This window comes from Numida meleagris, chromosome 4 (assembly GCF_002078875.1).
Source record: "Numida meleagris isolate 19003 breed g44 Domestic line chromosome 4, NumMel1.0, whole genome shotgun sequence".
NCBI lineage: Eukaryota > Metazoa > Chordata > Aves > Galliformes > Numididae > Numida > Numida meleagris.
The window spans coordinates 29,717,304-29,734,283 of NC_034412.1; the positions used below are offsets into that span (position 1 = coordinate 29,717,304).

Here is a 16,980-nt window from a genome sequence, read left to right on the forward strand (position 1 = left end):
TTCCCTTCCCTTCCCTTCCCTTCCCTTCCCTTCCCTTCCCTTCTCTTCCCATCCCTTCCTATCCCTTCCCATGCTCACTTCCCCTAGACTGTTCTTTCAAAGTGCCTTTGTGCTCAGTCACCACCTCTGAGAGTGTGAAGGGCAGATCACTCACAATGTTTGCTGAATCCTTGCCCTTCCTACTTGAATTGCCCACAGGGAAGGCAATTAATTCAGGCTTTTTATAAACAGTAAGGACCATTTTTGAGCACCAATTTTTTTTTAATTTGTTTTATTTTAAACAAAAATTCTAACTAGAATTTACCATTAGGTTTTTCATTTTACTTAAAACTTTCTGTACTACACTGATTTTTATATTATGCTGAAGTATAGATTGCTATGACCAAATATTCTTTACTGTTTTACAGGAGTGCTTTAATTAGGAATTGCTCCTAAGTGGGCCGTGGGACTGCCTCCCTTGTACGGAGGCCAGAAATGGAGCAGAGCTCCATCCCTTCAACATGCTGACTCATTTAACTCTGCTCTGCTGGTACATAAGTCAGTAGCATTTACCTCTGCAAAACATAAAATTCCTTTCTTTTATAGCTCTCAGGCAACAATATTTCTCCTCTTGCAACTGGCCATGCACCTAGAACATAATCTCATCCTTAGCAGTTAATTTTAGAAAGGAGAATAAATAGTAGTGTGTCAAGATTATATATATAGCATCTTGGTGTACTGCAGTTTTGTCCTAAGGTGTTTGTTATTTGGCAATGACAGAGAAGTGGGTTGTTGGTGGTTTTTTTGTTTGTTTTTGTTTTTGTTTTCCTGCTGAGGAATAAGACTTTCATTTGAACAGCTCACTGCTCCTAAGAAACCAACTTTAGAGGGAAATCCTCAGAAATTGAGGAGTAGTATCCTGTTTTGGACTAGATTTCACTTTCTATGGTGGGTTTATACAAGGGCTGCTCTGAAAGTAATGCCTCCTATTTTATTATGCTGGCTCACAATGTCAGAGGTGGATGTTGGTGGTATGGCAGTAGAGACTGAACCTTCCCACCAACATTCCATTCCAAGTTGTTGCTGTGTGACAGATGGCAGCAGAGGGGCACTCTGACCAAGTGGCATCTGACATGGAAGTGCATATGAAGCAAAAGTGTGTCATTGAATTCCTCCATGTGGGAAAAGTGGCACCCACTGACATTCACTGACACTTGCTGAATGTTTCTGGAGACCAAGCAGTGGATGTGAGCACACTGAGGCAGTGTGTGGTGTGTTTCAGCAGTGGCAACAGTGACAGTGGGTCACCTCTGCTAGTGCAGATTTTTACAAATGCAGCTCTTGCAAAAATGCATAGCTAATGGTGGTGGCTATGTTGAAAAATAGTGTTTTGTAGCTGAGAATCTGCACTATCAAATTGTGTTGTTGTGCTCATTTTATCTGCTGTAGTTTCCACAGAAATAAACAGAAGGCATTACTTTTGGAGCAACCCACCTATGTTTGACAGTTAATCTGGAACCAAACAGCCACAAAGCAGAAATGCTCTTTTCTTCTTTTTATTAGTAGCTGAAATAGTCATTTGCAGAGCACATTGTAGGAGGAGATATGTGCCAAGTGCAGGTTTCTATTCCACAAGTTGTACAATTTTAGCAAACATGAAAAAATAAATGCAAAATTTTTGAGGACTTACGTTAGCTGAAATTGAATCATGAATCTTAGGTGAATGGCAAAGGTGCAAGTCTGCTTCATTTGTTAAAGTCTAAGTGCAAAAAAAAGTAAGGAAAATTCCAGGTCACTACCACTCAACTCTTTTTTAGATATGGCAAAGTGGGTATTAAGAGGCACTGTTTAGATTTAATAGCCTTTTGTATGTGCCGTGCACCAATTTAACTTGGAATTTGCTGTATTTATTGTTTTCTGGAAGCGTCAGAGGATGTGGCATCTTTGATGGAGGTGGTTGAGGCACCATCCCTGAATGTGTTTAAAACCCATTTGGATTTGGTGCTCGGGGACATGATTTAGTGGTGGGTTGTTAGGGTAGTATGGTTAGGTTGCGGCTGGACTTGATAATCTTGAAGGTGTTTTCCAACTTGAGCAATTCTATGATTCTATGATTCTATGAAATACATCTTTCACTCCCTCTCAGTGTTGAACTCTAAGCCTATCTAACCAAAAGGAAGCAATTTACCACAGTGAATGTGAGGCAGAAATCACTTCTCTACTGAGGGAAATCAACTCCTTCAGGAAAACCAGCAGGCCCAAAAGAGCACTGAGACATAGCAGTCCTGGGAGGAACTGGTGCTTTGCAGTGGCCAGCACGCGCCACCACAAGGTACTCAGTGCTGTCATGAAGACCAGTCTGCTAGCCTGGGCCTGACCATGTTAATGTCAGCCTGTGGTTTCCAGGGTGGAGCTGGCCTGCTAGAAATATGGGTAAGCATGCTATGACTGGCCCAAATACCTGTGGAGGGACTTACCCCATGTCCTCCTCATTCTGTCAGGAAGAGCTCCAGGCTGCCACTATGACTCTCCATAAGGAAACAGTCTCTCATCGCACCCCAAACACCACGCAGGACAGCTGAAACCTCAGGCTATTCTGTTTCATGGCAGCTTGCTGCTCAGAGCCTTTCCTTTGTGTTTCTTTCTTTGATTATCAAGGAGGGATCCCACTCAGTTGCTTCCCCTGAAATCCCTCTGGCATCCCTGCATGGTTCGCCTCAAGGATGAGGACTTACAGCCTACAGAGCGGGGGATGAGAGGCAGACAGCTCTTCACCTAGAGCTGCCCTTAAAAATCCAGTGCTCAACCTGTTGTTAATGCCAGCTAAGCCTTTTCCTCCTTTTCATCTATGTTATAGTTTCAAATGAATTAAAAAAGGGCTTTCTCTTGCTCCTTTGTAGCAATTTAATCTCCTTTATATATTATAGCACCAGTAGCTCTTGATCAACGTGTTGAAACCTTGTGTTCTGTTTTCAGCATTCTGCGAACAAAGGAGTGAGACTGACTGGTGTAGAAATAAAGAGCCTACTTTCCAAGACCAAAATAGTTTATCATCCTCTGCTCTTCTCAGTGTGTTCTCAGCTTTTATCCGCTCTCTTACTAAAGGCTGCTGTGCATAGCTCTGATTTGTTGTTTACAGAGATGTAATTGTCAGAGCAGTTAAGGAATTCTGATCTTATATCCATTTTTGATCTCTGTTAACTTCTGTCTCAAGTTTATTTTCTCATATATCCAACCTCCATTCCCAGTTTGCACTGTCATTAGTTCCCTGTGCTTTTTTTTTTTTTTTTTTTTTTTTTTGCCCTGAACCCACTGCAGGAATAATTTAGGAGCTCTTCTACCTACCTGCGTGAAGTTTTGCAGGTGAAATTGAAGATGTGCCCCCATCTGCAAGGCTTGGGGATTGCTATGGTATCAACTGCATGAGCAGGTATTGACGAGCACCCCAAAAACAAATGCTCTAGAAACTGCTGGAAGAGATGACAGTTAAATTCCCAAATACTGGGGAACTGATATTTTTGTTGCCAGACAGAAGACTTGACAAGAGGAGAGCTGAATGAGTTTTGACCCCTGACTTCTTCAGGTTTTGCCCTTCAGTTAAGATGTCCACAGAAGGCTATTTTTCCAGAACAAAATTGCAGATAGAGATGAAAGAGAGACTGCAGTAAAAAGAAAGAAGAAAAGATAAGGAAAGTTAGGGAAAAAAAAATAATAATAATAAAAAAAACAAAAAACAGAGAAGATCGTTACCTGTTCCCTTTGAACCTGCTACCAATTTCTTTGATCTGTTTTTGGAGTTGAGGTCCCTCAGCCGAGGAAGATGAAGCAATGTCTCTCAATAAGCTTTGAAGAGGTATTTGTTGTTTAGTTTGTTTATACCAGACATCCAAATTCATTATCTTTTATTATTCCATCAATGTACTAGACCTGGAGAAAAGGGGATTGACAAGTAGTTGTTATGCTAATACAGCTTTATTAGTGTGTGAAACCAAAGCTTAAAATCAAGTACATCCTATCATTTTGACAGTTGGCCCAGCTGCTATTATGAAATCCTTTCCTTGCTGTATGGCATGATGGCTGAAAATAGTCAGCTGCTTACATTTCAGCTCAGTATTATGTTTTCTTTGCTATTTATGTGACAGCTGTTAAACAATGCTATGCGATTTTATAAAGACCAAATCATCCACACAAGTAGCCCCACTGAGCTGGATTTCTGCTCAGTAATACAGGGGTAAATGCAGATTAGCTCCTTCAAAGGCAATGGAATAATTCCAGATTTACAGTGGTGTAACCAGGTCATAAACATTACTATGACTAGTTCTGAGGAAAAACAAACAAACAAACAAGCAGGCATTTGCTTAAACTCTCCCGAGAGAGTCTGGAAAGAATTGTTTTTGAGGTTATCATAAGCAATGGTCTAGGAGGCAGGAAAAACTGACTGTGAAACTTTTGAACCAGCAGTTGCTAATGAAGCAGAATTGCCAGATATCCTGACAGGGAATTTGGTAAAGAAAGAGGGATCTCAGTACTATATGTAGGTCTGTTGTCAGAACACCAGAGGAATAATTGTATAGGGAAACTGAGTGACTGCTGTGAGTAAATTTACAGATTATTTAGGAGAAATGGTAAACATAACAGGTAAGAATCACTGGCTTTAAGGCACTGCTTTTTGCATTTTAAGTCATCTTACAAGCCAGCCTACCATTTAGGTGACAACACACTAGTCTGAGAAACAACTGCCTGGGAAGAAAGCCAGGAGCTAAGAAAATTAGTAAAGGGAGAAAACATGTTCCATAAATGCTGAGCTTCAAAGAAGGTACGCTGTAGCCTGATATTCTTACAGTTTCCTTGGGACTGATATTCGTATCCTTAAAGCAATACACCTCTACGTGAACAACCGTTACTTCTTAATGAGAAAGTGAAAGATTTTGCATCTCTCCTTCCTTACACTTTATTTCCTCCCTTGCTCCCCTTTCCTCTCCCTGCCCCAAAATAACAGGTTACACCAACCTTCTTTCAGCAAGGTTTAGAACTACAGACTTAGATACAAGTCCTTTCTTCTGTTTTGCTGCTGACTGCATCTTTTGAAAGGAAGCATACTTTTGTAGGTCTGCAGTCCTGTTTATTACCAAGCTATTCTCTAATTGTAGAGAATACTTTACAATTAGCCTACCAATAAACAAAACTGTAGACCACTAAATACTGTAGTTATAAATTTCTACAGGATTTTAGTTCTGCACCTTATTAGCCCGCCAAGATGAATGGTTGTATGCATTTTTTTGAATAACAACACATGTCATTACAAGAGTAGAGCCTGGACAGAAAAGAAAAAAGCAACCCTCTTGTATTGCATAAAAATGACTCAGAAGGGTGTAGCGTCCTCTGAAGATGCAGTGCTATATTTCACGGAGCTTGCAGGGATGGCTAGAGGAGAATTCCCCTTTAGAGAGCAAATATATTTTTAGGAACAGAGCTATAGGATAAAGTGTAGGGCTGCCAAAGAAGAACGTTTGCATTGTTTAGTAACCTATAATAAAATAAGGGAAAGAAACTGGAATAATATGGCTGATCTAACTTGAACTTACTGCTTAGAGATGTTCATAGATCTTTCCTGTAATGTAAATTAAATAATCTTAATAAGCAAGGACTATAAATGTGAATAAAGGAGAGCAGATCACACATCAGTGTTCTGTGAAGTGTACGTGAGCTCCAAGCTGCTTTTTAAAGAGCAAAATTAGAAATACTACCTCAGCTGAATTAATTGAAAGTCTCAATAAATTGGTGTAGCATAAAATTTGTTTTTACTTCCTTAAATTATGGGTTTTATGCATTAAATATGAACACATCCCCGAAGTTTGGCCAATGTAGTTGTCCTAGGGTATTAGGAAATTGAGATATTTTACAGCTAAAGGAAAGTGCATGTAAAAGGCATGAAACTTCAATGTATAAAAGGGAAGGGATAACTCTTGCAAACTTATCAGAACTGGCAAATTACTATACCTCTGGCACATTGAGCTAGCATGACCAGTGATGAGTAAAGCTTTTTGAGATTGGAAATAATAAAACCCATTCCCATTCCTGCATGGGTCACAAGAAATTGAACACATTAGATGCTTAAACACAGCAGAAAGTTGTCTTTTCTTAAATGATAAATTGCTTGGCAGCAAAGGAACCTCACCCAAAGTGATTTTATGCTCCTATTTTCTGTAAAATATGTGATTGGTTTTATGGTCATTTTACTTTATTTTATTGCTTTCATATGGGTGCTTGTAATAAATTTTCTGCATTACTTTTACCAGTAGAACAATAAAAAATAATAATACAGTTGTATGGTGTTCCATACAACTCTGTCCCAGCTGAAACCAGGACATATGGTTGCTGAAATGATTTATTTTTGCAGATGTGTATATGTTATATATTTTGCCACTCAAAATGATTATTAATTTATTGCCTTAAAAGGTTGTTGAAACAATAAATACACACCCATTAAAATGGCATTATTGCTTTTTTAAAAGCCCTAAACACAAAAATGACCAATCAAGGACATTTATAGAAATTCAGTTACTCTAATAAAATCAATAATAAAAAATAAAAATTATGTTATGTTATAATTCTTGTTATTAAATAATTGTAATAATTGCATCATTATATAATTACCAACAAAAATGACATAAAATAACATAAGAAAATTGATCTAGAAAAGCAGGCAGCACTGTTTTTTTACCGATTGACATCAGTCTTTATGTCCACAGGATGCATGGCTAGTTTCAGGTATAAAACAGAAATAATTCTGCTGGGACCTAATGCCAGTGAGGTTTTCCTGGTGTGCAGCCCAGCCCCATGCCGCTTTCCCCCACCTTCGGTATGGGTACTGTGCTGTAGAGAAGCTGCACTGCCTTTATGCCTACTGAAGGCTGCTGGTGGTGATACTCATCTCTAGAGAAATTGATCTGTTGTTCAGTTTCTGCTTTTTGCCAGAGCAGCCCACTGGGGTCAAGGCTGTAATTTTAGACACTTCAATAAGAAAGAGAAGCATAAAGATCCTACTATAACATACGGAGGGACCCTTGATTTAAGTGGCCAGACGTTTTGACAGCCATGATAGATTACAATTAAAACCTTATTCTTTTACGTATGTACAACTTCAGGAATGAGAGGTGAGGGAAGAGCTTTCCCTGAGTGTGAAACACTGCTGCACAGAGGCTGGTGCCTTCCCCAGGGCTTCTCTGCTGCCCATGGCAGGATCTGTGTCCCGGGCTTGGCCAAATACCTCCAAAGAACCTCAGGGGTTTGCAAGTGCTGTTAGAAAAAATGCCCTGTACTTACCACACACTGAAAGGTTTCTTCTGTTTGGTTGTGTCAATGGCTTAGGGGCTGGTTTGGCCTGGTTCCGTGACTAATGGGGCAGGGGACCCACAGGCTCATGCCCCAGGAAAGGTAAAAGGGAAAAAAGGGTAGGGAGATGGGCCTAAGAACAAAACAACAGCAACGATCTGAGGAGAAACAAACTAATTTACTAAATAAGATATCGGAATGCAAAATAACACAATATAATACAATATAATTACAATTAAGCTAATAAATCCAATACAGTGTGAGAGAGTGTCCAAAATTAAGGTAGGCCTTACTCTAATACCAACAGTGAGACAGCTGGGGAGCAAGACACTGCCGAGACGAGAGAGGGGACAAGAAGAAGGGACGTCCCGTGATCTGCAAACAGTTTTATCTTTCCCTCTGACCAAAAAATGGTAACGGGGCAGCAAAGTCCTCTGGGGAATGTAGTAGTTCTTCTCTTCTGAGATCCAGGTACATACACTACATGATGTTATGATGTGGAATACCAATAACTAAAAATCATAAAACCCTGGCAGGTTGTCATGCACACAAATCTGATGGAAAAGAAACAGGGCTGGGGTATGTCCACTAGGGTCATTTTAGTCTACTGTACACAGCCATGGAGAAGGAGTGTCAGTATGCAGTCTCTCCTCTTCCCTAACATTCTCTGTGGCCTGCAGCCTTTGATCTACCCTTAATGCAAGTGCCTTTAGGCTTCTTTCTGTAGGAAAGAAGCGTTACTATGAGTGGGGCGTTCCATTACATTCTATAAGCTATTAGGTTTTTCTTTCTTATATCTCATAGTGGAAGCCTTCCACCATGCATTTACCATGGAATTCAAAATTTCTTGCTAACCAGTGTTCTGGCTTACCATGCAGGAATGAGAGTAGAGAGCAGCCTACTGCAAACCATTGATAAGGGTTTTGCTTTTTATTTTTCACTTTTTTTTTTGCAAGCGCACCATGCTTATTTGATATGTCATCAGTCACATTTGACATGACAGTCTTAGGATGAATCTTTCTTTCCTACAAAATAAAGTTGTTTTTTTTTTTTTTTTTTTTTACCTACAGACATTTCAGGGTATTTCTTTGCCCTTCACAGAAGACCTTTAAGAATTCAGAGCTGCAAGTGAAGTAACAAGTTAAGTAAATATTGAAATGTGTGCCCTTTGCCTTCATACGCTTTTTTTTTTTTTTTTACATTAGAATGAAAACTGAATTAATGTTGTGTGGTCTTTTCCTTTAATTTTCTTCAATATGCCATTCATTTTCCAGTTTCTTTAATATTTGCCATACCTTGCAGAGCACAGAAAATTATCAATTTCTTGCTCAGGTTAATCACTTTTGTGGTAGAGGTGAATCTATATCAAGGCTAGTGTCTGAATCACACACATGCATACTCTCTTTTTCTTGAATACTGTTCTAATTTGATTGCAGTTAACCGTGGTTGTTAATGAACATGGTCAGAATGGGCAAGAAAAAACTTTCACTTCAGACTTGCCAGAAAACAGTATTCAGCACCGCTGTGCTGTGCTGACTGATGGAACATGTGCTCTTTAACAACAAGTGAAGTCCAACAAGAGGAAAGCCACTTACCATAGGAATGTGTACAAACTCCCTATCAGAACTTGCTGCTTCTTCACATCTCAAAAACTAAAGCCTTCAAGTATGCTTGTTTCTTTTCTTATACACTGAGCCCAATAAAATAAAAGCATCTGATTGATTGGCAAGTATGCCAGCTGTGCAGGTATCTGGCATTAACATACATGTCAGAACATGTTAAACAGCTTGCCTGCTTAATACATAAGGAAAATCCCCTAAGGAAAACATCTCAGTTTTTGCCAGCGATTTGAATTTCCGTTGAGCTCAGTTCTATAGTCTGTTCATTCCTTGCTGAAGAGAAACTCGTGTTTAATTTGATGGGCATTTGACTTGTTCAATCAATTTGGATAAGGAAGGCAGCATTTAGTCCAGTGCCTTTAATAGATAAAAGACTCCTGAAGTCTGCAATCAATTTTGGAAGCCAATTCCTCACAGATCTTCGAAAGGACCAACGAGCATATTTTGTTTCAACTTTGGGATACCAATGGCTTTTATTACTTCATGAAAATGAGTGTTCATGTGTCTGAAGTAAAATGATGCAAAGAAGCAGTGATGTTCTTCATAGTCCCAGTAAAACTTGCATTAGCAAACTTTCCAATTAACCTATGATCCACAGCTTGATGATGCAGTGATCACTCAAAGATGTTGCAGTTGCCCCAGAGGAATCTAAAGTGTCTAAAGTGCTAGATGCATTTATCAAAGAGTCTGCTTTTCACCGTGCCATATACTGTTTTAAGTTCATTCTCCGTCTGCATTAATGGCTGGTTTAACTAAAATGCATTCTCAAGCTGAGTGGTCTCTAGAAAATCTGACAATAAGTGAAGACAACCCCTGTGACGTGGGGTGCAAATGCACACATCGTTGCTGCTTTAGTTTAGAAGCAGCTCAGGCAGAAATCGATATGTAAGTGAGGCAGAAGGGAGGTGTCAGACAAGATGAACTGTCTTGTTCATCTCCTTATATCCAAGCCCCAAATGGCTAATGCACTTGGCTGCCAATCTTGCATCTGTTTTAAAAGATTTTGATACATCATTAAGCAGTCTTCAGGTATGAGCTCCCACTTTAAGGCAGTTTTTGAAAAAAAAAAAAAGGGTGCTGGACTCCACTTAGCCATTTTTGTCCTCCAGAAACCACAGCAAATATAGGTAAAAATCAGTATTAGTGTCTTAAATTCTAGGTTACTCTTAAAGGAAGTACGTAATGAATGACATACAATAGAAGAAAATGACGTGTTCATGTTTTGGCATTGCTGGACTGGGTAGGGAGCAGAGGCAGCCTGCAGTAGCCCTCTTTGATCTGATGCTGCAGCTGATGGCCAGCTTGTGGGATGTCAAAGGACCTGGCCCCAGTAGCACCTATAGGTGCATCGAGCAGAGCTGAAGCAGTACCTACATTGCTGCTACCTGTCTTGCCTCATTCCTGACCCACCAAAAAAAGGCAGGGACAGGTTTACACCCAAAAACAAGAAGTCCAGCTTCTCAGTTTTATCTTAGAAATCACTTAGTGCCTTGAGTGAAACAAATGAAAAAATAGTAGTACAAGTTGTCTCTGGCATCAGACAACAGACAAGCAGTAAGATACATTTTAAATAAAGAAAGCGGACTTCTTTTTTCCCTACAATCCTTGCCAGTGCAACAGTACAGTAGATGTGAGCTGCTGTGTTTTCCTTAGGTTGTTGTTGTTGTTGCTTGTTTAATTCTTACTTGACCTATTCAGGAACAACTGCTTTTTTTTATATATTTATTTTGCCTTGGTGATGCAGGCACAATCAGTAATTACTGTATTAAAATCTACTGTCTCTCTGCAACTTGATAGCTTGTCCTTACACCATCTCATCTACCCAGGAAAACTCTTTCAGTATTTAAAATATAATGTTGTGTATGTATCAGGTCAGAAAAATAACAGCCATCCTAGCTGGAAATCACCTTCCGTAATAATTTTTGTAATAATTTTTAGTGGGGTTCAGATTATACCCCTTTCCTTTGTTATTCTCAGACCTGTGAGATTTCCATATTACATACTGAGTAATATTTATAAATAATCTTACTTTGATACCTTTTCAAAACTAACTTCTATTATTCAGAAGGACTGGCACATGTATTTTATACTCCTAGCTTTATGCAGTGTTTTTGGAGTTAAAAACTTAGAAATTGCAGAATAGGGTGAAACAAGTTATCCCTGATGCAATTCAATGGAAATAATCAGAATTACTTTGGAGATGAACTTAGAGCTTGTTTTGATATCACTTATGTCTGCACTAAAAGGTAACCTATTTGATTTTTTTGAAAATTATTGAAGTCATTAAAGAGCATCTGCTAAATTGTATTTTACTTATTTTGTTATTCTAATAATTTCACAAATATGAAAAATACTAACATTACATATTAACATGCGTAGCATGCAAGGAGGTCGTATTCAGTGTGAATCTTTATTGGATGAACTGTGGACCTTAAAGGCAGAACCTGTAAAAATAATTTAGTTGAGGGATTTTATGACGCTAAAGACACAAGTCTCAAAGACTTGAAGCTAAAATAGCAACATGATCACGCATTCCTTATTCTCATCAGAAAGACCAGCAATTTTAAATGACTTTTTGTCTTCTTGAAATTCAATATCTTTTTTGTCAAAGAAACCACCAGGAGAAACTAAGAAAGTGTCTTGGAATACACTGAGTAGCTTAAAGTCCTTCAGATTTTCTCGACAAAATTATTTCCTTACTTAACTGTAGAGTTTACAAGCAGCTAAGAAGTAAATCTTTCCGAGTTCAGTGTCAAAGCTCATAAATTTAAACTCAGATACTGCAGAAAATGGAAAGGCTTCTGTCAGAGTGAAAAATATTAGTTTGCCTCTTCCATTCTGAATATGATGACGTATCAGAAATGAAATAAAAGTTTTGAGGTGAGTGAACATGGACAAGGTACTGAGACCATTGTCTGTAGTTTTCATCAGTATCTGTTTTATTAATTTAAGATAATTTGCCATTTAGTTTTTAAGCAGTGCTTCTTGATCTCCTTCTATGACCAGCTGACCAGCCTAGTAGATGAGGAAAAGGCTGTGGACGTAGTCTGCCTGGATTTTAGTAAAGTCTTTGACACTGTCACCCACAGCATTCTCCTGGAGAAGCTGGCAGCTCTTGGCTTAGGTGGGTGTGCTCTTTGCTGGGTAAAGAATTGGCTGGATGGCTGAGCCCAGAGAGTGATGGTAAATGGAGTTAAATCCAGCTGGCGACCGGTCACAAGTGGTGCTCCACAGGGATCGGTAACGGGGCCTGTCCTATTTAATATCTTTATTGAAGATCTGGATGAGGGAATTTTCAAGATGCAATTGGACAAGGTGCTAGATAATGTCATCTAGGCTCTCTTTTCCCATGAAAGGGTGAACCTGGTGATCATTCAGGATCCCTTCCAGCCTGGGCTGTTCTGTGGATCTATGGTTCTCATCCGTGATACAAACCTCAGCTCTCTCTAACTGCTAACAATTATGCATATAGAGAAATTACAGTTGTTCAGTTGCCTAAGTTAAGAAGTTGCTTAGCTAAAGTGTTAGTTCTTCCCTTTGGTGCCTAAGTTCCATTCCCCCAAAACCTGAAGACAGCAAGGGATCTGGGACATAAAGGAGTCACGGTTTAAAAAAGAGGAGTCAGGATGTGGCTGGGACATTGGCAGCTGTGGGTGGCAGATTCAAGGCACAGGTTAGACACAGTTTAGCAGCATATCCTTCCTGTAAGAATGAAACAATTACAGAAATAATAACATACACCAGGGTAGCATATGAAACCCATTGCAGTTTTTTTGTATTATGTAAAATGAAACTTGCCTGCCTACTGTAAGATGAACTTTAGCTACTGTTGGCCTATTGAAAATTCTCTTTGGTTTGACTTTGAAAGAGACCTCCAACTTGCTTTTTTATATTTTAAAGCAGTACAATTTTTTAAGCTAGTTATTTTACAGCCTGAGATAATGATGATTCATTCAGTTTGCCTTTCTAGAGCATTACGTGCTGAAATTATCACCAAGGTAATTAAATGTTTGTTATCAGGCAATAATAAAACATAGTAATCTCTAGCAATTATGAAGGCCTTAGAACCTGAGGTTAAGATCAGCTAGGAAAAGAAAAAGTTGAATGTTTTAAGTAATAAATTTTCTTGAAAAACAGTCTTGCTTTGTGCCCTATCTTGATAATTACATTTTGGCTAAAAAATTTTTTTGTCATTGAGTTCCCTGGCAATAAGCTTAACATCTTATTTAATATTCCAGCTTCACTGCATTTGGACTGTTTTATGGTGTATTGTGTTACATGCTTTAGGGAGACTTCTGTGCTGTTGTGATGGATCTGCTTTGAAAGATCAGTGATTCTTTTATGATTCTGCAGAAAGCACAGTGTTCCGTGTTTGTGGTTTGCCAAATAATTCTTTTGTTTTAAATAGTGTATTATTTTAACAAACTATATATACAAATAATTTCAGAGTATTGTATTTATATGAAATTTATTTGTAAATATTTCTCATTTACATGTACTATAATATGCATAATAGGTCTATAATATACATAGCAAATACTATGTATATGGTGTGTGTATATGCTGTATAGTTATATAACTATATAGCTATTTAGCAGAAATATCTACAATCACATTCAAAATATTCTTTTTTTAGAGTTAGTATAGCTCTATATTATTATGCACATTAATGGGGAGATTAATGTGTTGTTTCTTTTCTGTTGAAGGGAACACAGGCAGACAAGCACGTTTTGTTAAGCTGCTGCTGCATTTTTAGTAAAAATTCCATAAATTTAGTAAAATGGAATGAATTGAGTGTATTAAGTATAATGAATTGAATGAATTTAGGCAATATTTTTCCATCAGAGCAACCAACTGGATTTCAGCAATAAATTGGACACATATGGGCTGATGCAAAGATTTTGATGGTCCCACCTGAAGACAAGCAAGTACGAACAGAATCTGGCATCTGGACTTTGATGAAAATAGACAATTAGGGCTCAGCCTGTGTGCTCAAATTGATTTAGTTAAACACTGACACACTTAGATTAGCTGAGAACTAAAAGGTCCATCTTTTGAACTGAGTATCCAGTGATGTTAAGAAAGGCTGTTTGTTCAAACTTTCTGTATATTTTGGGTGCATAGTTGACAAGGATGAGATCACAGAGTCATGGAATCATCTAGGTCAGAAAAGACCTCCAAGGTCATCAAGTATAAACACCAACCTGACCTACTGAGAGCAGTGAGGCCTCCCCTCATCTTCCTCCAGAAAAAAACAACCCCTGTTCTCTCAGTTGCTCCTCATATGTATTGTGTTCTAATCTCTTCACCAGCCATATTGTCTGTCACTAGATGGTGGCCTTCTTGGCCACCTGGGCATGGTTCTGGCTCATGTTCAGCTAGCTGCTGACCAGCAGCCCCAGGTCCTTTTCTGCTGAGCAGCTTTCCAGCCACTCTTCCTCAAGCATTTAATGCTGCATGGAGTTGTTATGATCTAAGTGCAGGATTTTGGCCCATCACTCTAGGCCTTGGACTAGGTCTCACTCTAGGCAGTTGGATTCAGCCTATCAGTTATATAGCATTTTCCCTAAACAACAGGCTGGCAGAGAGAGGTGGAGTGAGCGGTATCTTGGCACCAGAGATACCTGTGGTGTCTCTCAGGAAGGTCAGTGAACTTTACTTCCCTCCAGACTCTGTCTGCATAGCTGTCCATCTCCACTGGCACAAGCCTCCTCACTGGAAGGATTTGAAGCAGCCAATGTTACAACTCCTCATGGTAAAGGGATGGCTGAAGCTACTGAGGTTGTTCTGGTTCATATCTGTTTGCAGTTTGACTCAGAAACTGGTTCAGTCTCTGTCCCATTTTGAAGAAAAAAAGGAAGTCCAGAGTATTTTGAGGCTTGTATTTCATCCAAGTTCCTTATCAGAGATCTCCAGCTGTTTCTGCCATCTTTGAGTACAGGATGAATCTGATCCTATTTCTTCCGTGTCACTGTATCAACATCTAATCCTCTACTGGGAAAAAGAGGAGCCTGTGGAGTTATGCCAGTTTACCTTAGCAAGGAATCTTCATTATTCTCCTTCACCTACAGGAAAGGGGTGGAAAACCTCACAGAGGAAGACAGAGAGTGAAGTAATTAATTTGCAGGTCTTGGCATATGGCTGGGAGAAGGGTGGCTGGGGAGGTTGGGAAGGCAAAGATTTCAGAAGCCTTGGTCAGCCTTCCTCTGGATGTCAGCAACAACTGAAGACTTTCTTCAGACTTATCTGGACTATGTGTTTCTTTCTTTCTTGAAACGTGTATTTTCTTCACGTGAGGAGTCTTTCCTATCATGGGACACCTAGCTGCAGGAGAAGGCCTCTGATATCTCCCTGCAGCCAGCCTCTGCCTCTGCGGGTGGGCTGGCTCTTTCCTCGCATGCTCTCTCAAAGGATCTCCAGCACCAAAGTGCCCCTTTCAAGCATGAACCGTAACAACTCTTACTCTTGAAAGTCAGTATGACTCCCATAATTTATTCATCCCAAGATGTATTCATCCATTCATTATTTATTTGCATTTGTTTTACTACTATCATTACCATTTCATAAACAGCAGTGCAGAGAGAAAGTTGGGACATTACAGAGAGAGTTCGTTGCTAGAGGAAGGTCTCGGGCTTGCTTCTTCTTGGCCACTGGTCACCTCCAGGATTTTTAAAAAGGCTTATTACAAAGAAAACAAAAGTTCTTTTCTCCTTTCCTTTTTCTAGGTAAATGAAAGCCTTTTGTCCCAAGTAAAGTCTTATTCACAGTCATTTATAGTCTTTTAATATGATGAGGCCACTAGACCATTCCGAAGCAATGGAGGATTCTGCCGTGTGCAGAAGATGAGATGAAGGGGCTCTTGAGATTGCAGGTCCAGCATCTTCTCTCCCCAGTTCAATCTGTGAATGCAGGTTTCTGCAGGTAGAAGTACTGAACTGGTTTAAGGCCTACTCAGTTGATGAGTAGATTTAGACTTACTATTTCATAATATTGCTGTAATCTGGTGTGCTTATTACAAGGGAAATGGAAAACTGTGTTGAAAGGAAAAAGGAGTAAATCCAGTGCAGAATGTCAGCTCTTCTATGCCGTTCCTTCACAGGTTCAATTGCACAGGGTCTGGGCAGATGGTTTGGAGCCATCAGTTTACTGTGGCTCAACTGTGGTAGCTCACTGTCTCAATACGCTCACGAATCAGCTGCAAGGTAACATGAATTGGCTTAAGCCACCTTCATGATTGCTGTGTGGAGAGAGAAGTTCAAATATCAGGTACATTAAGGCACAGCACTGACAGCCAGTGGGTTCCCATTAGGGAACTTGAGCCTTTCTGTAGCACAACGCTTTCTGAAATGTGTTATTGACTTTATAAAAGCCATAGCAGCTTTGTTCTTAGTACTGCCCTCTAGACCTGCTTCTTTCAAACAATATACAGTCCTATTGTAAATCAATGTCCAAAACCACTGCGGCAGTACTACTTTCATCTGGAGGAACCATTTTGTAGAAAAGGGAGGTTTCTTTTTAAAAAAGTATTCTTAATTTTGTAAGGAATCCTTCTGAGCCTTTTCAGTCAGCCAGATCATTCACTTCATAGTACAGAAACATGGATTTGTTATTCATTTTTTCAAAAAAAAAAAAAAGAAAGAAAGAAAGAAAAAGATTGCTACTTTACTCCCATGTAGAAGGAAAAATAAATTACCATCAAATTAGATAGTGGCATATAGGGCTTTTATGTAAATCAGGAGAAGAGGTTAAGTAGTTGTAAAAAAGGCTTTAGCCCCGGGAAACATGAAAAGTGGACTGTTTCAGATTTTATATGCCTTGGATTTTTAGAAGGACAGCATATCTGAAGCTTTGTTTAAAAAAGCCACAGTTTGGACTGTGGTTTTTGAAATACATGAAGCCAGTAAAATGAAATCAGGGTCTTAGGGATGAAAATTTAATAAGGAAAAGAAAACCCTAAATAATGCAGGGAAATATCATGGATATTTGAACATTTTGTTTCAGAATATATGGTACACATTGTTGTTTCTTAGAGCACAAAAAACTCATA

The 16,980-nt window shown here is 39.1% G+C and overlaps 1 long non-coding RNA gene across 1 annotated transcript in view; it reads left to right on the forward strand.

Moving 5' to 3' along the window:
* Positions 1 to 16,980, forward strand: part of LOC110397822 — a 54,630-nt gene that overhangs the window by 27,419 nt on the left and 10,231 nt on the right. The gene's annotated exons all lie outside the window — the stretch shown is intronic.